Source organism: Ambystoma mexicanum, chromosome 1p (genome assembly GCF_040938575.1).
Source record: "Ambystoma mexicanum isolate Mex_15411 chromosome 1p, UKY_AmexF1_1, whole genome shotgun sequence".
NCBI classification, from domain to species: Eukaryota; Metazoa; Chordata; class Amphibia; order Caudata; family Ambystomatidae; genus Ambystoma; species Ambystoma mexicanum.
In genome coordinates, this window is record NC_090921.1 from 947,753,552 (window position 1) to 947,774,752 (window position 21,201).

The 21,201-nt window shown below is 48.0% G+C and overlaps 1 long non-coding RNA gene across 1 annotated transcript; it reads left to right on the top strand.

Annotated features, from left to right (window-relative positions):
• The first annotated feature begins 20,131 nt into the window (after nucleotides 1-20,131).
• LOC138566558 (uncharacterized) lies at nucleotides 20,132-20,957 on the top strand. The gene is made up of 3 exons (XR_011301970.1): nucleotides 20,132-20,228; nucleotides 20,317-20,401; nucleotides 20,804-20,957. It is a non-coding gene; the product is annotated as an uncharacterized lncRNA (long non-coding RNA).
• Nucleotides 20,958-21,201: the final 244 nt, after the last annotated feature.

Genomic DNA, 21,201 nt, shown 5'->3' on the forward strand with positions numbered 1-21,201 from the left:
TACTGAGTTCAGCCTGCTGGATATTTCTGAAAATTTTGTAGGGAGAGGAAATACAATGTATTCTCAAGTGGATGTGTATACTGGGTCGCTGTTTATCCAGAAACTAGTCGGTTGAACCGCTAGTGGTTTATTGGCATACTGGTTAATTAAAACAGTTGCTCTGAATACCTGGTCTGAATACCTGGTTCACATGGTAAGAGTCCTTATTCTTCTTAATGTGGTGTACAGAAATCTCTTGCTAATTAACACGATGCACTGAATAAAAACCTGTGGAAAAACATATAGCAGCTGAATTACTAGAAGCATGTATTTTGTACTCTCGGCGTGTTTTATCTGTCTGTACTAATGGAGAAGGAGCAATAAGGCATAGCTTGATGTCTAAAGGTTTATCATATAAAATGTTCACTTGGTCAGTTTTGAAGACGCAGTGGATTCTTCGTGACTCCTTTTGAATGTTTGCCTGTTGGCGTCCTGTGGGGCGATTTCGGCAGGCTGGAGAGATACAATAGAAATTCCAGAGGCCTTGGAAACCTGCCTACTGTGACAAATAGTCCTGTTTCATATTAGGCAAGCGTTAACCCACCTTTTTTCAAAGGATCAATCAAGTCGGCCTTGTCGTCTCTGCTCGTGAGCTCCGTTGTCTAGTTGATACAAAGCTCCTCATGGGTGTTACATCCGCCCTCCGACCCGCTACGCGGTGACGTAGGGCGTCTGAATAAAAGCCCTGCCCCTGCGCAAGGGAGGCAGTTCCGGGCACAGACTCCAACAACGTGTGGCGTGTTTTCTTTCACTCCGGCTGGAGCTGCGCCACTGCGGCCTACCTCAGAGGCCTACTACGTTCTGCCTCCGCGCGGAGCCAGAACATAACACTTGCGACGAGGGAAACGGGACACAGCACACGCGCTCGACGCCCGACCATCTCATTCCTCCTGCATCGCACAACCGACCGTCCTTGTGCGAGCCTCTGGGACTGCTCTTCGACGTGTGGGCCTGCGTTCACGACAGTGGACAGTTGGAGAGAGGCAGCGGCCCCGTCTGCCAACGATTTCATAGGCTGGCCTCAACAGGGACCATCAAGGGATGACGACACACGACATGGCGACCGGCACGTCCACCCCCGGGCCTGGCACGCCGTGCAGAATCGCGGCAAATCTGTCGGTCACGCCACCGCCAGCTCGCCCACAAAGCAGCTCCTCTACTATGATTCAGCCATTCGATCCGTTCACGGATCCATCCTCGGTTGGCCCCCGCTGGCAGCTATGGCTCCAAAAATTCGAGATGGCTATGGAGTGCAAGGACGTAACCTCGTCCAGGAAGATGAGATCGCACCTATTATTGAACATGGGGGACGAGGTGCTACGCATTTTCAAATCGCTAACCATTGCGGATGGCCAGGACAGTTACCAACTATCGAAAGACGCTCTGACGGCTCACTTTCTCCCGCAACTCAACCCTGATTATGAGACTTTTATATTCTGCACCACGTTTCAGGCGGAAGAGGAGACTTTGGATGCCTATCACACTCGGCTCAGGAAACTGTCAATGTCGTGTGCGTTCACGGATGTCGAGAAAGAAATACAGAGACAACTCATTAACGGCATCCAATCCGAGAAACTAAGAAGTTTGGTGCTGGGTGAGAGGGGTATCTCCCTGACGCACATTCAGGAGCTGGGTCATCAGAGGGAGCTGGCACATGCCAGAGCCGCCAACATGAGTATGACTCTGCAAAAATTACAGCCGGCCCTCGCATCATCCATGGTGGCCCAGGTCACAAATAGACAGTCCACAAGAGATGAATCTGGTGGCAATTACGCACCGGCCAGATGGCAGCCACAGATCCCGGGGCCCACGGAGTGTGGATGGTGTGGTGGATCGCGTCATGGACGGCGAAATTGCCAGGCACAAGGCACAACGTGCGGGGCATGTGGCAGAAAGACCATTATGCCAAGTTGTGCCGTTCGTCGGGCGCTCCCCTACCGCCCCCGCAGAACCCCCAGGAGAGGAGTGGAACAAAGAAGAAGAAGCAGGCAGTCATGAGGCGCGTCGAAACGAACAACTCGTCGACCGAGGAAGACGGGTATGACATCACAGGAACTCAACTGGACCCCGGTAGAGAGCAGCGGACCAAAGGAAGAAAAGTCTACCTAGTCTCAGCCCTGGATCGTGGGCATGATACGCAGAAGAAAGGGCTCCGGAGGCGTAAATGCCAGGTCACCCTCCAAAACCAGCAGGTATGCATGACCATAAACACGGGAGCCTCGGTGAACGTCATGCCCACGTCCACTTTCAAGACATTGCAACCGCGACCAGCCCTTAAGAACACTGACACTCTCCTGTTCGCATATGGCTGCAAAAAGCCGCTACCGGTGGTTGGCAGATTCCGCACTACCCTCAGCCATGGTGAAAACAGGCTACCGTCCAAAATATATGTAGTGAATGCGGGGATTGAATGCCTTCTGAGCGGTGATGTGGCTGATGACCTAGGGCTGGTACAGTTTGTCAATCAAATCAAAGAAGCCCAAGAGGTCGAGAAAATCCTTGCGCAACATCCCAACCTGCTGAACGGGATTGAGTGCCTGAAAGGAAAGATGATCAAACTCCACATTGACAAGTCGGTCCAGCCAAGGGCCATCAGACATCGGAAGACCCCATTGCACATGCGCGAACAGGTGGAGATTTAACTGAAAGCGTTGGAAGAAGCAGGCATCATCGAAGAGGTGACGGGGCCGACACCATGGGTGTCGCCGATGGTGGTCACAAGAAAACCCAAAAAGCCGGGGAAGGTCTGCATTTGCATAGATATGCACCTCCTGAACACTGCCATCAAGAGGGAGCGCCACATCACGCCAACCCTCGACGAAATTGTGGCTGACCTCACAGGATCGAGAGTCTTCTCGAAAGTTGACTTGAAAGCAGGTTACCATCAGTTGAAGCTACACAAAGACTCTCGGTACATAACAACATTTTCCACACATTTGGGTCTGCGAAGATACAAGCGGCTAAGCTTTGGCATATCTTCGGCGGCCAAAGTCTTCCAACAGACCATTTAAGAAGTCATCCGGGACATGCCAGGTGTCCTGAATGTGAGTGACGACATCCTGATCCACGCCCAGGACAAAGTTGAACACTCGAGAAGGCTACAGATGCTTCTGGACCGATTGGAGGATGCAGGCCTAACCATCCATAAGGAAAAATGTGAGTTTTTCAAGACGGAGATATCGTTCTTTGGCTACAAGTTCAGCAGTTCTGGCATCTCACCGGACCCCCAGAAGGTCGCTGACATACAGGCCACAAGTCTGCCCAAGACACCCACCGACGTCCACAGCTTCCTGGGGATGGCCACATACTGTGGGAGATTCATCTGAAACCTAGCAACTTTGTCGGAACCCCTTCGAGAACTTACAAAGCTCAACGCGAAGCGGGAATGGGGAAAAGCTTGCCAGGATGCCTTCGAGAGTATCAAAGAGTCGCTGTCCGTGGAAACGAGAATGGCGTACTATGATACTGCTCTTCCGACTGAACTCTACGTGGATGCCAGCCCTGTCGGCCTGGGGGCCATCCTCATGCAGGTCACCAAAGAGGGCGAGAAGAGACCCATCGCCTATGCGTCGCAAGCTCTTACGGCGACGGAGCAGCGGTACTCTCACATCGAGAAAGAGGCAATCGCCGTACTGTGGGGGTGCCGCCACTTCCACCTATATCTGTACGGCCACAGGTTCACAGCGATTACGGACCACAAACCCCTCCTACCCACCTTCATGGGCCCCTCCTCGCACCCACCGGCCAGAATAGCCAAATGGCTGCTACATCTTCAGCAGTACAATTTTGAGCTGATTTATCAGCCGAGATGTGGCAACCCGGCGGATTTTCTCTCCAGGCACCCGAGAGCGGCCACGCCACAGGAGGTTCAAGTGGCCGAAGAGACCGAAGAGCACATCTGCCAGGTGGTGCGGGCAATGAGGCCGAAGGCGGTCAGCATTGAGGACATCGCGGAGGAAACAGGTAACGACCCCTGCTGCGATTTGGTGAAAGATGCCATAATTTCGGGTGACTGGAAGTCATTCATGAAAAACACGCACAACAGGACGGAAGAGGCAAAGGCGTTCCTCACAGGAACATTCACCGTCCGCCAGGACTTGTCGATAACAGAGCAGGGTCTGCTGCTCCGCGGAAATCGCATTGTCATTCCGCCAGGCCTGCACGACCGGATAATGGCCCTCGCCCATGAGGGCCACCAAGGGATGGCTCGTACGAAGGCTTGCATTCGACACTGAGTGTGGTTTCCACGGATTGACGAAAAGGTAGAAAAACTTGTCAACACCTGCCTGCCGTGTCTGATAACCGGAGCCCCACCTGATCCAGAACCCATCCTATCGGCGGAACGAGGCTCTGGCAGGTGGGACGCAATAAGCATTAACTTTTGCAAACTACGAGAGGGCCTGTACCTCCTGGTGGCTATCGATGACCACTGCTGATACCCCGAAGTCGAGGTGGTCGAATCCACGGCAGCGGAATTGGTCATCCCGGCCATTGAGAAGATGTTCGCGACACATGGACTCACAACCACGATCAAAAGTGACAATGGAGCACCCTTCCAAGGGGTGGAGTTCAAACAGTACTTGCAAGATCTGAACATCCGGTATCACCGCATCATGCCCAGGTGGTGTCATGGCGCCGGCGTCTAGTCGCTGGTGGGGGCTATGGAACGCCTGGCGTTGGCGGCGCCGTTAGGTCGTCCATTGTTTTCCTGTCCATTTCCGGGTTTGCCCGCTCTAGTCTTTCTCTGTCTCCCTGGTTTAGCTACTTAAGCACCGCCCACTTCCGGGTTCGGTGCGTTGCAACTTTGTTTTTTTCCCTTGTTGCTTGCTCCGTGTGCCTTTTCCTCCGTGCTTACCTTGTTAATCCTTGGGCCTCCAGTCGGCGTCTCTTCGCCGTTCTTTCTCTCTTTTTTCTCGCCCGCGGCGCTCCTTTCGCCGTTCTGGTTCTCCTGTCTTTCCTTCCTTTTCTCTCTTTGCCGCTTGCCCTCTCCGGCTGATTCCTCGTCCTCTTCTCCTGGAATCTTCGAAGGACTTACCTCACCTCCAGACACCCGCCCAAGATCCTTGCTTCAGTCGTCCTCCCTCTGACATCGGATCTGCAGGTTTTCATCACTTCACTCTCTGGACCTGCTGGACTGTTATCTTGTTCACCGAGGGTTTTTTTAAGCATCTGCTTTTTTCCCTCGTCTATTCGGTCCCTGCGGGAAGGAAGCCTCTTGCTTCCCTGCTTGGCAGGGAATCAGCGTGGCTTCCCACCGCGGACGGCCCTACCTCTTCACAAAAAAGAAGATCGGAAAGAAGGCTAACCGCCGCGAAATTTTTCCAGAGGACTCAGGTGAGTAGGAAGGGAAGGAGGTAGTGGATATAACTGATACGCCTTCTAAAGCTGCGGAGGTTGACAGGTGGCCCCAGGCGAATGGGGATGTGGAACGATTCATGAGAACAATTAATAAAGTGTTGAGGCTATCGAAGGCAAATGCCAGCCCGTGGAAAGTCGACCTCTATCGGTTCCTGAGGAACTACAGGGTCACCCCGCACTGCACAACTGGCGTTCCACCAGCGGATCTCATGTTCGGCACCGTCATAAGATCGTCCATTCCACATCACCCCAGCAGGAGACTGGACGAGCTCGATGAGGGGGGCACCGATAGGAGAAGGGATGCCAATGCCCACATGAGTGCCAAGAGGAGGTCGCGACCATCCAACCACCAGGTGGGCGACCAGGTGGTCATGTTGCGGAACCCGACGAAGTCCAAAATGGATTCTCGCTACGAGACTCTCCCATGGACCGTCCGCGAGACACAAGGGACCATGATAACCGCACAAAGGGGGCATTGTCAGGTAACGCGCAACGCGTCGTGGGTCAGGGCGGTGCCGCGCAACCTCTGTACTGATGGTGACTGTCCCCAAGAAGATAAGAATTCTCCGCTGATCGAGGACGAACCCGAGAATCACCAGGGTGAAGAAAATGCAGGTGACAGAACGTGGGAGCAGTGGAGTGAACAAGACCTGGGTGAGCCGGAGGTGGAAGGTGAGAGATCTGATGAGACAGTAGAACCCACCTCCCGGGGTGGCAGATATGGCCTGAGAACTGCCACTCAGCCGCCAGCTCGGCTCAAGGACTATGGGCCTCATTACAACCCAGTCGTTAAGGGTTTAACGGCGCTGTTAACCCTTAACGCCTGATTACCATTTTAACCCGCCTTGGTGCTAATTACGGCACCGTAATTTACGGTGCCGTAAATAGCGCCTTCCCCACTCCCATTATGCCCTATGGGGCAAAAATGGGAATGGGGAAGGGTAAATGGGGAATGGGGATTTACTGCCCCACTCACCTTGGAATGGGGCGGTAAATCTGCCATCCACCATGGTGTAAACAGAGTTTACACCATGGTGGTAGAGTAGGGAACTTACCGCCTGGGTTGTAATGAGGCCCTATGTGTGGTAGTTTGAACTTTGAGACCTGTGAAAGTGGAATGGCGTTTGTATTTGTTATGTTCATAAGTATAGGCCCATTCGTGTGGGTGTGCTCCGTTGTTGTGTTTGTTTATAATAAAGGAGGAATGTTAAATCCGCCCTCTGCCCCGCTACGCAGTGACGTAGGGCGTCTGAATAAAAGCGCCACCCCCGCGCAAGGGAGGCAGTTCCGGGCACAGACTCCAACAACGTGTGGCGTGTTTTCTTTCACTCCGGCTGGAGCTGCGCCACTGCGGCCTACCTCAGAAGCCTACTACGTTCTGCCTCCGCGCGGAGCCCGAACATAACAATGGGGAAGCACATATTGTCATGCTGATTGGGTACGTCACTGCAGTGCCTACATGCGCCGTAAAGATACAGACCAATTTGTTGATGCGTTGTCATAGCAACGCTTTGCTCAGAACCAGGCCATGCAGCGCAGTCTCTCTGACGCCTGGTTTCTCTGTGATAGTTGTAGTCACTCGCTATTAGTGGACTAATGGCAGATGTTCTTAAACAGATTTTGCTGGCAAGTAAATGTGTGACCGATCCAGTCAGTGGGGCAGGCAGATTGTTCAAGAAGTATGCCCTACCGTGTATGGGCGTTGATTCACCCAATGCTGGGTTGTGAGCCTGTAGTCATGGTAACTCCTCATTACCTACACATTGTTTGGTCCCCATTGTTTGGAAAACACTACAAACATCCAAGATGATGTGGAAGGAGAGTCCCACAGCTATAGAGCTCGATGTGCACTCTGCAATGCACGTGGCCGGACTTAAAGGTGTTCTGGGTTGCTGGGGACGTGACTTCACATGTCACTCAGTTTGTGTAATAACAAGTCCTCTAGAGGCAGTCTCGGGGAGAGGCTGATCAAAATGCAGAAAAGTGCCGAGTCGGTGCAAAACAGACAAGGACAGTCCCACAGCCACAGCTAACAGCACTCAATGTGCACTCCGCTTTGTGCCAAATATAACAATGGATAGGGTTGTGATGCAAAGACATGCGGCCAACCAAATGTTTTTTCTCTCTATGAAGGTAGGTTACCAGGTAGGGTTATTCTGATCTGGGAGCCCACTACCATCCCACTCCACACCACCACATAAACCCACATCATCACTCTACACCACCACTCTACACTTCTACCAGTACACCCCTCCACATCCCCACCCCTCCACACTCCCAACCACCATACCACCGACCCATCCTGTCGCCTCACACACCATACATCACCACCACTCTACTCCATCACTCCACACCCCTACACAGCTGCACCCCTACACACATCTACATTCCCAATCACCACTCCACTTAACACTACTGCACTACTACTCCTCACCACTCCACACCACCATCACACCCCCAACCCTCATCTCCCACTCCACACCCCCTATTTACACCACCACCACTGCACAACTCCTCTACACCACTCCATGCATCTACACCACTCCATGCATCACACCATGCTTCCACTATACGCCACCACATCACCACTCCACACCACCAGACCCCTGTAGCTCCACACTCCTAGCCACCACATGTCTACTCCACATAACCACTCCTAAATGAAAAAAGCAATAAACAACTTGCAAACACCAAAACTATTGGCTTTGCCAAATGCGTGTTTAAACCCTTTTAGCTGCTCCCACATATTACACATGACTGTGGGAGTACATTTTATTTATGCCATTCTGCATTCATCCTGACGTCTTAGTTGATGGTAAAATTAACACTTTTCGAAGGTTCAGCAAGTCCTAATGCTGGAGTCAGTACCGTTATCAGCTCCATCGCGGTTGTGCCTGGGGGAGCAGAGGTAAGGTAAGTCGGACACGCCAAAAGTTCTGAAAGGCTGCAAGTGTCCAACAGGCAATAGGAGAATCCCTCCAAAATACCTTGACTGTTAAGAGAGGACTCGTCGATTGGGAGCAGGAGGGCAATGCAGCCGACTCATTCAACCAGTAGCCTCTTTCAACCAATACTTGGCAACTCTCGGCCACTGCATTGCCATTTTCTGCTCAAATTTCCAGTGCTATGCTGACAACACTCAAGTCATTTTCAGGCTGCCCTCGGCCACCTCCTCTCCCTCTCTCATCTCTGATTGCCTTAATACCATTCAGGATTGGTGTGCTGCCAATGATCTTTGTCTGAATGCCAGCAAGACGGAGATCCTCCTCATTGGCACACCTTCAGCATCCTTTCCCCTCACTCTCTGGCTGGCTTCCCTTGGCCCTCCTCCTACCCCCACCTGCAAGGCTAAGAACCTCAGGGTCATCTTTGAGTTCACCCTTTCCTTCTCCGCCCATATCTCTGAGGTCTCTAAAAAGTCAAAAGTCCTACTGCACCTCCTTAGAGGTACTCTGCCTTTCCTCTCCTTCCCCCAGAAGCTCATGGTATCCCAAGCTCTGATTCTCTCTAGGTTGGACTATTGTAACAGCCTCTTTCTAAATCTACCTGCCTCTACTCTCCACCCTCTGCAAATCCTCCAGAACAGGACTGCGAGATTTGTCCTTGGCCTCAAGTCCTGGGATCGTATCTCTCCAGCTCTGAAATCTCTCCATTGGCTCCCAGTGGATGCAAGGATTAAATTCATAACCCTTTGCATTGTCCACAAGGCTTTCTGGGACCTGGGTCCAAAATACCTTCCGCTATCCCTCTGCAACTACCTCCCCTATCGAGCTCTTCGCTCCTCTAACTCCCTCAGGGTCAGTCGTTTTTCAAAGAAACGAGCCGGGGGTAGATCTCTGTCGTCAGCTGGGGCCTCCCTCTGGAACAGCCTCCCAGCCACTCTAAAACTTGAGTAGAACCATCTCCGGTTCCGGAAGCATCTCAAGACTTTCCTCTTTTCCTCTGCCTTCGCTCCCCTTCTCCCCTGCTGATCGGTTCTCTCTTGACACAGTGCACCTGGCCACCCTCTGTCCCCCTGTGTCCAGGTACCTACTCACCCTGGCACCCTCCCGCATTGCCTCCGGGCCACCACTTGCACTGGGCTTGGTATCTGTACCCAGCCCTCCAGATAACAAGCGTATCTTGCCCATTTACGCATTTAATTATTGCAAATACGGATGTTTTAATTCTTTACTGCGTACCATGTACGCTTTGATTTATTCATAAAAAACATACTTTTCACCACTAGATGGCCCTGTAGCGTTACTTTTGTCAGCAGCATAGCCTTTCTTACAGAGCAGGACGATTTGCAGCTGGTATGTTTTGGCGACAGATTCTGGCATGGCACATGTGCATGCCATTTAGAGCAGCAGCGCGGAGGACTCCTGGCCACTGAAACTGTCAGCCAGCATATCTCTGAGAAGGGACATCTCTCTCCAGGAGAGCACACCCTCGGCGGCGCTGCACCAAAAACGTAATGTCATTATTTTTTTGTAGCTGTCCATTCCCGTCTTTTCATGTTGTGTGAATGGAGTGCATGCAGGGCACCTCGCCAGTCACTATTATGTACAATGCACACTTCTTTAAACGCTCGCAGCTAAGCAGACCAAACGTGTTCCTCATTGCAAACTCTGTGTCCACTGGCAGCTCACTAAAAACCTCCACAGCTTAAATCCTCCTTTCTCAGCAGACCGCCAGGATCGCCGCTAGATCGGCTGCTTACCACCAACCGCCCCACCACCTCCACTCCACCCCCCCAGCTCGGTGGCAGTGGTCGGTGTGAAAACAATCTCTCCTTTTATGAGGCATCATGTGATCTTGCCCAAAAAGAATCCCATCTACAACACCATTGACAGACTGTCAGATACACTGGGTGCAATAAAGAAATCACTGTGCACGTTACTGCTGGTTGTTATGAGGACAGGAAATCAAGCCTCTACACGGGACAGTCTTGCTCCCAATGTGCACAAGACATCCAGGCACACTGTGTGGCGGCAGCTATGTGCTCAGTATTGACAGGCGTGCTGTGGAGTCAGGTGCTCAGCTGGGGTAGATTCCCTGCGGAGGCAGGTGCTCCAAGTGCAGGCGTGGTGTGTGAGGGCAGGTGCCATTCGCAGGTTTTCCATGCAGGCATGCGCTCTTAGCAGGCTGGAACTCTATGAGGACAGTGTCTTATGGAGGCAGGCGCTCTAAACATTGAGGTGTTGTGTGGAGGCAGGTGTTCCACGGAATGACGAATGAAACTGGTATTCGCTGGATGGAGGGTCCTCTATGGAGGCAAATGCTCTCGGAATACAGGTGTCTGTCAGCCCCTGAGGTGGGCTATCCAGGTAGATAGTCTATGCAGCTGGGTGGCTTTCGGGAGTCTGATGCTCTATGCATGCAGATTAAGTGCTCTGGCTAGTCCGGTGTTATCTCGGTGCCTGTGCTGTGTGCAAGCAGCTGCTGCGGGCTGCTGCTCTACTCGGTGTAGGCAGATGCGTTATGCAGGGAGGTGCACTGTGCAGGGAGGTGTTATATGCAAGGATGTGCTGGGATGCTTTGTGCAGACAGGCGCGCTGTGAAGGGGGATCTCAGTGGAGGCAGCAGCTATGTGCGTGGAAGGGCTCTGTACAGGAATGTGCTCGGTGAAGGCAGTGTTCTGTGCAGGAAAGTGTTCTCTGCAGGAGGGAACTCTGCCTGGGTAGGTGTTCTGTGCAGGCAGGCCCTCTGTCCAGAATCTACAAAGAGTTTTACAAAAATTCATTGCGGTTATTATTCAAGGCTGCATGCGAGTGCCGACACCAGTAGAAGGTAATGAAACACACTCACATAGTTTGGCGCGAGGGACATTTGGACGTGGCTGCAATGTAAGCCACGTCCAAACGTCCCTCGCGGCAAAACGACGGCGCCACAAAGGCTTCTGCGTCAAAATGGCCGCGCCGAAGCGGTTGCGCCAAACCAGCCCGTGTCGGAATGACGGCGCCAAAAAGGGATGTACCGCCTTTCTTATGCATGATGGTGAATTTCTAACTGAAAGACTAAATCTGTGACAGCTAAGCGAGCAACACAATAAAGCATGCACCATTTTAAAATGTGTTTATACCCATAACGTCTAATAGCTTGATATGCTAAAAAGTAAAGTTTGCTTTGATGTCCTTAGTTGAATATTCTTTAATAACCATACATAACACCACGATGGAAGTGTGTGACGAATCTCCAAACCTAAGTGAGTTTATGGCACAACTTATTTTTTGGGGTGTTTTTAAAGCGCTGAAAATAAAGTGGGTAAATCCAGGATGTTTTGCCTTTTGCATCTACTAGTTTTCCATGCAGGATGTGGAAAATAAAGGTACAGTGATATTATTTTGGCATAAAATGCTGCTATATGGATTTACATGTCATGATGCATTACTATGCAAGTAAACTCTATAGAACAGTATTATTGTAGGTCTTGACACCCAAAACTAAAAGTTTCGTTCCAAGTAGAGCGCAGAAGAAGGTGACCATGCCCAAATTGAATGAGCGGGTTAAAATCCCAGCAACACCTAAGTGTGTGATGCTGGGCAAATAATGTAATCTCACCCTGACTTCAATTGCAAAAATTGGAGTGCTTATAAGTTTACACCCTTACAAAAGGACAGTTTTAAGAAGTGTAGGGACACATTGGTGTATACTGGTGCTCCTCTGCTAGTGGCTCCAATACTGCTGCATAGAATTGCGTTATTGCTGCACTGGCCCTCCCCCATTATTGTAACACTGGATTTGACAGGTACACATAGGTCACCAGTCAGTCAGTGCACCAGAGATTCTAGTATAGCAGACTGTGGTAGAACCAACATTACATTTTCTCCCCTGTTGCTCCCAGCCACTGAAGGTGCTTGGGCAGTCCAAGTACTGCCCCACACTCTGCAATGCCCTGTTATGCTATGATATTGAGTATTTCATTGCACACCATCTGTCATTTTCACACTTTCTAGGACCTTCAGGTTCTGCAAGAAGTGGGTGTTTCAAACTCAAAGGAGAGAGCAGTTAACTGATTGTAACTTTGAAGATGCACTAGAATATTCTTATTACAATGAGTAATGAGGTTAGTAATGAGGTTAGATGCCCCTACACAAGTACGTTTGCCATTCCTCCAGTGTCTCTGAAGTTAGTGCCTCTCCCAACATTTGAAGGGTTAGCCCCAGCCTACATTTTAGCCTAGGTGCACCCCTGGATGTGCACACTTGCATTTTGATAGGCAGGGAGGTGAGGGAAGTCTTTCCCCCAAACTGGCAGTGTTAAAGTTTTACTGTGTGTGCTCAGAAAAATGTAGTTGAACAAACGCAGTAAAACTTTAAAGCTGTTACTTTCAAGAAAGTCTTCCATCACCTCTCTGCATATTGCACTATAAAATATACTATTCAATAGTTGTTTGTTAGGCAGAACCCTGTGCAGTTCCCTTGGGGAACACTGCAAAAAGATTAAGACTACAGGAGTAAGCAGTAAACCCAATTGGTAGCAGTCTGTACCACCCAAATTTACCTGGCAGCTGTGGCTGAGCAGTCAGACTTCTCTCAAGAAGAGTTAGGCAGTATATAGAGTATGCACAATAGGGCTGAAGACACAGTAGAGCAAACAAACACTGACCAGAGCTTTGTATACAAAGTATAGAATTATTTATTTAAAACACACTTTATGCACTATACTAGCACTCTCAATCAAAAGCAAGTTAAAACACAGTCAAATAAAGTATTAACACCTCCCTGGATAACTAGCAGACAAGTCAGGGTTAAAGCACCACTATTTGTTAAGACAGAGGTGAGCGCATAACCTAGATGGCACTCAACTAGTTAAGGTTAAAGGGAGAGAAAAGGCAGGGCATAGAATAAAAACAGTTCCCAACACTTTTAGCAGCTCAGAGCAAGGGAAGAAAGGCAGTATATACTGTAGAGCAAAAGTTCATAGGCCAGGCCCACTTTAAATGGAGCAAAGCGAAATGTGCCCAAGATCACAGTTTAAGTTTGCACTAAAAGTCTTTGCAGAGTGTTCAAAAGAGTTTGGGGCAATACAAAAGGTATAGTTAGAAGGTCTGGAGCCAACCCAGTTGGAAAGCCAAGGATTTAAGGGTCACCTTTAGCAATCCGTAGAAAGTGAGGCCAGGCAGGACACAGTACCTTAAAGAGAGAGGAAGCTCCAGCGGGGGCAGTTGTTCCTGGCATTGATTGCAGTTTGTTGTTCCGACCAGGGGAAGAGAGGATCTCGTTGAGGAGGAAACGTGGAGTCGTTGCACTGCACAGGGATGAAACCAGCCGCGGAGTTCCCGATTAAAAGGTGCAGTCCTTTTATTCGCGGTCAAAGTGGTGAAGCTTGGCTATCCAGCCGCCGGGGTGCTTGGCACGGGCGATTCGACCAAGAGACGTCTTTGGAAGCGAAAATGGGTGAATTGGTTGATCCCACCAGCTCAGGGGGAGAAGACTCGTCCAGCAGAAGATCTTCTCTTGTCGTTGGGAAAGTGGTGAGTTTCGTTGCAGCAGGGCTTCACCGGTGGTGTCGTTGTTGCAGATGGCTCAGCTTCTTCCCTCTTCAGATTCTTGGGTCCGGTGGCGACTTCTGAAGTTCCAGTCCCAAAGGCCCTGATTTTATGCAGAAAAAACCCCATTCAACAGCCTAGCTGTCACTCACACATGCTAAGTGGTGAGCCGGGCGGCTCACCACTGGGCCAATCAGAGTAGAGTGCGACTTGGGTTGCTAAAGGAACGCAGTCCAGGGTGCCAATTCCCCCCTGCACCCTTCCTGTGGAACCCAGACAGAGTGGCACCACTTGCAGGGCTTCTGTGGAGAAGCCCGCCAATATAGTGGAACAAAGGGCTCGACCTTGGTCACAGTCACAGAGACGGACACAAACGCCATTTTGGAACAGAGTTCTGGCAAAAAGACCCCACCGTTGATTTAATATTAAATAAATAAATCTGTGGTATCTTTAACATTGCACCAAAAAGTGGTGCGTTTAAAACCAATGGGAAAATCCCATAGAGAATATTCCGAAGGAATATTTCGTGTGGCAACCACTGCCACCAGCCAGAAACTCGACAAGGGGGGACTGCACAGTGCCCCCTTGAAAAACAGACCCTGGGGTAATCGAATTAGCCCTACCAGTACTTCCACAATATGATGGTTTGTACTGGTTCTGTTCACAATTTAAGACTAGTAAAGTCAATGGTGACTTTACATGCCCTGGGAGACGGTAGTCAGTCCCAGGGTATGGAGTCTATGCTTGGGGGACACTATGACACCCCTGTGTTACTGCACTGAGGGTGCTGTGTAACACACACACTAAAAACAGATGATACCCTATGGAGTAAAAGACCCCATAGCCCAAAAGCACACAAAGTCAAAGGTACACCTCAAATCATGTCTTAGAGTGGGAGGGAAAGAGTCTCACTCTTAGCAGGAGAAAAAAACAAACCCCAAAAATCCAGCAAAGCTGCTGGGGGACTCACTAGGTTTGGGAAATTAGCCTTATAAGAGAATTCTCCCTAACATTGTTCCCCACACCAGACCATGGGAGGAGGTGGGTAGAACAGTGGGGGCAGAGCCTCCAAGTTTGCCCTGCCTATTTTCTGAAGTGGCCCCTCCCATCACGACTTAATTCCCCCCTCCTGCCCCCCGAAATGTAGGTTTTGTTGTGCCCCTGCATGGTAGAGAGGTCAGGTAGGTCGGCTTACTCTCACAAGCCACCCCTCCCCTCAAAGTGCTGAAATAAAGGGACGGGAGCCAAAGCATCTGCAATTATTCCTTTACTTGCTGCCTGTTGCAAACCTGCTCTGTAATGTATAATTTATAAAGTTATCCTGGCTGTAGTGAGACGTGCGCTTGCTTTTGGGCTATACCAGGAGGGATGGGCCGTTACCCCATGCAGGGATGAACGGTTCCATTACCCTGAACTGAATATATTTGCCAATAGAACATGCAGGGAGGCCATGTGCGACTGGCGCTAGCAGAAAAGAGATGCTGTTAGCATGCGCAGAGAGGAGATGTGCTGCTTCATGTGTACGGAGGCTATGCCAATAACAGGTCGAAAGGGATTATGTGTTCTTATATAGCGCTTTTAGCCAAATTCCTTCAGCTTTTAAGCACTGTGGTAACGGTTATTATCCCATTTCGAATGGTACTTGATTTATTACAGCAAAACAGAGCAGAATTCCAGGGGAGCACTGTTGGGCATTGTGGTGGGGGCTGGCGAGGACATGTTCGAGTCAGGCTGAATAAGGAAAGGGGAGGGGGAAAATCGGGTACATTTTGTCCATTTCCAGCACTGATAGTAACTTGTGTGAACGGGCATTCTTCATTATTGCATTTCTTGTAAGAAAGAAGCGACTCCTGCGGTCTTCCCTCTGCGCCACACCCATCAATGCTGCGTCACGTAATTGGAACTTGGGAAGTGCAGGCTGTCCTCCTGCCCAGTAGCTTTCCACCCTTTCTTTGGATGCAACGTTTTAGCCTGTGCAGAAGGTAGCCCTGCCGTTAAGACTGGCAGAGAGGAGATGTGCTGTTATAGCATAGGCAGAGGAGAGGCTATGTTGGCACTCACAGAGAAGAAATGTTCCCATAGTACGTACTTAGTAAAGATGTGTCATTTGCATGTGCCATGGAACAGAAGGGCAATTAGCATGCAGAGCCGAGATGTGCTGTTAGCATGCAGAGCCGAGATGTGCCGTTAGCATGCAGAGCCGAGATGTGCCGTTAGCATGTGCATAGACAGGATGTGGATTTTGCACATGCTAACTGCACATCCCGTCGTTGCACAGGATGTGCAGTTAGTACGTGCAGGGATAGGATGTGCAGTTAGCATGTGCAGAGAGGATATGTCCCCTTAGCATGTGCGTAGAAGGCATGTCATTAGCATACACATCTCCTCTGTGCACATGCGCGCAATTAGCACGCATGTACAGAGAGTTGTCCCACTTGTATGTGCGCAGAGAAGATGCACCATTAGTAGACGAGAAGAGATGTGCCAATAGCATGAGAAGAGATTTGAGGTCACTATGGGTAGAGATATGTCCTGTCAACATGTGCAAATATCAGGCTTGCTAAACAACGTGTTCTGTCAATACGTGAAAACAATGTCTGCCATTAGCATATGCATAGAGATGTGCTGTTAGCATGCGCACGGTGTAAAGGTGTAATTTACGCATGCAAATGACACAAATTTGCTCTTCAAATGCTAACATCACATCTCTGAAAATACTGAAATGAGATGTGCCTTTACCATGTGCACAGAGTACGTGGCGTACTCGTTAGTATGTGTCAAGAGGGGATGCATAGCTAGCATGTTCAGGGAGGACATGTGCCATTATCAAGTGGAGTGATGTGCCGTTACTATGTGCCCAGACGGGATGTGCCGTTTGCATGTGGAGTGAAGGGCTCTGCATAAGCCAGACAACTTTGATCTACAACGCTTTTGGTCTATGGGTCTGATTTTACGTATGCATTGGCTTGCAGAGGAGAAAACTCATTTTTACTCTCTTGAAATTGCATTTACTCTCTAATTTGAAAAATCATGCGTAAAATACTCCGACCTCAAAATCTTATCTGGAGCACTGTCTGTACCCATACAGCCCCTGCCCCATTTTTTCTTCCTGCACTTATCAGACCTACCCTGTCTGCTACCTTAAACCTAGCACTTGCAAACTGCTGGCTGCACTACCATTGTTTGTTGCCTTTATTATTTATGTATTATTATCTGTTCCTCCTATGCTTCAAACTTTCCACTTCTCCCCCCTTCCATGCACTTTTCCCCTCCCCCACTCCCATGTACTTGCGCGTTATCAATGTCACTGGGTCTAGTAAGATCGCTGTTTTGTTCTCCCTTGTTCCCCTCCCTTGCCTTGTCGTGCTCTGAAACACTTGTGTATGACCGCGATATAAATAAAATATCAATATCAATTACCCTGTAGCTAGGATGTCATTGCCTCAAAGGGTTTGAGAGGTAGCATTTCCCAACAGCTACAGCCAACATAGGTCACCCTAGACCCTTAGATTGAAAGTCATCCCGAAAACGAGATGCTAAAACACATTTAGTGGGATTCACTTGGTGTAGGAGCTAGCTAGATTACGGAAGGTGACGTGACTGATCGCAGTTCAGACCGATTGGAGTTCTAACAGTTTGGCATTCTGCCTCACATTAGCTTGTGCAAAAGGGATTTGGCAGGCAAATATGTAATGGTGCCTCACCCAGTGACATGTTGTTTTCAATTGTGGTAATTCAAGGGTATGTTTTATTTGCTGGGCCACTCTGTAGTGGGTTTAAGCAAAAAGGAACCTCAAAAACACAGATGTGAGGTAGGGAAAGTAGAAGACTGAACAAAGGGCAGGTACAAAGGGATGGGATGCCTATGTCCGTTTTAAATCTTTTTTAAATGAATGAACAGAAGAAACGATATAGAAAAAAGACCACCTATGGAAAGTCCACTTTTGGATAGTCATGAAACCATCTCTCCCCAAAGCTACGGATAGGGCACTATTGGAGGTGTTTGTGTGTTGTTTGACAATGTTGTTCTGAGAGAAGAATGTTATAACCAGAGTGAGGAGATGTGGCTTTTGAGGCTTGACAGGAACCTGTTTGAGATCACCCTAATGTGTATAGATTGACGTATGACTCAGATTTTATAAGTTATGTAACATTGTGTAATGCTAGAACTAATTAAACAAGGACAACTGATTTTGCCTTGGGTAAGTCACGGGAAGGAGAAACATGCCCAGGACAATGGTGGTGATCTGCTTGAATTTCTAATGATATTATTGAAGTTTGTCGCTACTCACTCATGCTTCGAATATAATGGACTGTATGCCAACCAACTCTCTGGAACGGCCATGGGAGCCGCCATGGCACCATCTTATGCTAATTCCTTCATGTACGACATTGAAACTACTCACATAATCAATAATCCACAATGGAAAGATCACCTCAAAAAATGGATACGTTATATCGATGACGTTTTTGGAGTGTGGACAGGTAATCAAGGAGAACTTAATAACTTTCTGACTTATCTGAATAATATTGACAGTCATTTACAATTCACCATGGAAATAGGAAATTCTAATGTCCACTACCTTGATGTACAAACTATCATTAAAAACCCAAGAATTTCAACAACATTATACACAAAACCAACCGACAGGAACAATTTACTTCATAGAATGAGTTTTCACCCACCCAGTATCCTGCGCAACTTACCTGTTGGTCAAATGTTATGAATCAAATGAATTGTGAGTGATCAAACAGAGTTTGACATGGAATTGAACAAACTACATAAGAAATTACAAGAGAAGATATCCAGAGGACGATCTTCTAGTGGCCTGAATCAAGACTAACGCACATGACCGTACACAATTGCTATCCAAAAAACAAGAACGGGAAAGCCCGGAGCTGGTTTTTGTTACCAAATATTCCATACAGAGTCGACAAAGCAAAGACAGTATTCTCAAAAGATGGAGCATACTACAGAATGACAAAAGGACAAAGGAACTTTTTGCGAACCCTCCAGTGTTTGCATATCAAAAAAGCAATAATCTGCGGAATCTACTGGTTGACACTCATAACAAAAAAATTGGCAAACAAAGAACCCCAGACAAATATCTGAGCACATATCAGTGTATGAGTTGTGGGAACTGTAACAACATAATAAAAGGACTCTGCATATCTCATCCCAGAACAGGAGAACAAATTTAACTTAAACATCATGCTACATGTTTATCAGAAAATGTGATCTGCGCTATCAAGTGTCCTTGCTCCCAGTATTATGTTGGGGAAACCGCGCGCAAAGTATGTGTCTGTATGAACGAGCACAAATCATGTATCAGATTGAACAACAGAACATCTGCAGTAGCCAGGCATTTCCATGACAATGGACATAAAGTGGCACAACTCAAATTCGCAGTACTGGAAGTCATACCGACTAAGGGACCTACTTGCAATATGAAAAAACTAGGGACTCAAAAAGAAGCGCAGTGGATTGAAAGAATGGGATCTCTTGCTCCGGAAGGGATGAATGAGGAGCTCGATCTAAGTTGCTTTTTATGAAACATCTGACTGATTTCAAGACCAATATTTTCTGTATGACCCTGATGTCCTATTGTACCCCTACTTCCAAACCAGGATGTTTGGTGTGAATTATTTTTCTTTTTGTCTATCTCTCCTTTGTGTCTTTGCTTTTCTTTCAACTGATAGACATTTGGCACATTAGTTGAATTGATGCAGCATACAGGTACATGCTTGTACTTCCTCTTTTCCACATATTCACTTTATAATATTAGTGTAACTCAATTGACTTTTCTTGTGTTCCTTCTTCTGTTTCCTCGATACAAGCTTTATACACACAACATTTTTCCAATGGCAGCGTCAGCGTTGCCACTATCTTCTATCAGCCGATGCTTGCTATGACACCTTACTGTACAAGTTTACCTTAAAAACATTTGCCATTCAGTAAGAATATTGTTTTTGTGCTTCTTAGATATAATTGTTATACACACACTAGATTTCCTGAACGTTAAGGTCAAACATGTTATTATCATGTATGCACCTGTATATTTTCGTTTTTCGGTTCTTTCATTTCCCCATGCATGTAATACTATTCCGTGTGACTTATTAATATTGATATCTCCACTTCATGTATTTATTTTGATATTTCCATTCTAAGTATGCACTCAACCACATTGACCGCATCCACGTCAATATGGCCGCCTTGATATCGGCATGAGTTTCTACAGAACGTAAATACTCTGAACATGGCGTACCTAGGCAACCACCAAACAACAAAGTAGGGACTTCTCTCTGCATGCGCGCGAAGGCGTTCGGCAACAGCACAGTCCGAGGACTCTTCTAACAAGTAAGGTGACAGATTATGAAGCATCTAGGGTTAGCCAATTGCTTCAAGGAAGCAGCTTGGTTAATGAACACGTGCATTTTCCTCGTAGATACAGCAGCCGACAATTTAAGAGTTATGCGGCAGTAATCGGCAGTGCAACTCCATGTAGATCACAGCAACAGCGTTGCTCACAGGTTAGTGAGGCCACTTTAGAGATGCATGCAAGTACCTAGCAGTACACAATAATATTTAACAAAAACCGTGTGACTACGCACCGCATTCACTATTGCTGTATATTTTCTTTCTCTTCCTTTCCCGTTTTTTCGGATTCGTGATTTTTTTCACATTTGTAACTTGACTGGATTTTGGGTAATGTATACTATTATGTTTAACTTATATACACATGTTTTTTAAAATTTGTGCTTTGATCACGATTGATATATTTTGGAACTGTTAATGCCTTGCAATTAACGTTCCTGCACCGCATGTTTACAAATGCACAACCATGATGGGATATCTTGTGGATGAAATCTATGTTTATTGATGTGCTTGCATATATATATGCTTTGGATGCCTTATCCGATGGGTATATGAAGATATATGATCACGGGCCCCGAAGAAGTGCATAATTGCCCGAAATGCATAGGCCAAATATGTGATATATCTGCTTTATGAAGCTACTATTCTAAGTGTTTTGAGAGCAATCATACTTTAAAGATACGTGGTAATAAAAAACCTTTGAAAAAGATACCAACTTTTGAACAACTAGAATTATTGAATTACACCACTTGATTGTGGTTTTAGAGTGTGCAGCCCACACAGCTGGCCTCACAGCCAAGGTCTTTTCTGTTTTTATCACGCAGTGCCATATCACGGAGGCACGGTTTCCATTAGGTTTTCACCCCAAACTTAACAAGCCATATCGATTGTACTGAATTAAATTGTGCTAGAACATTTGGTAGTGCAAAGCTTACCTGCATCTGGTGATCTGCTT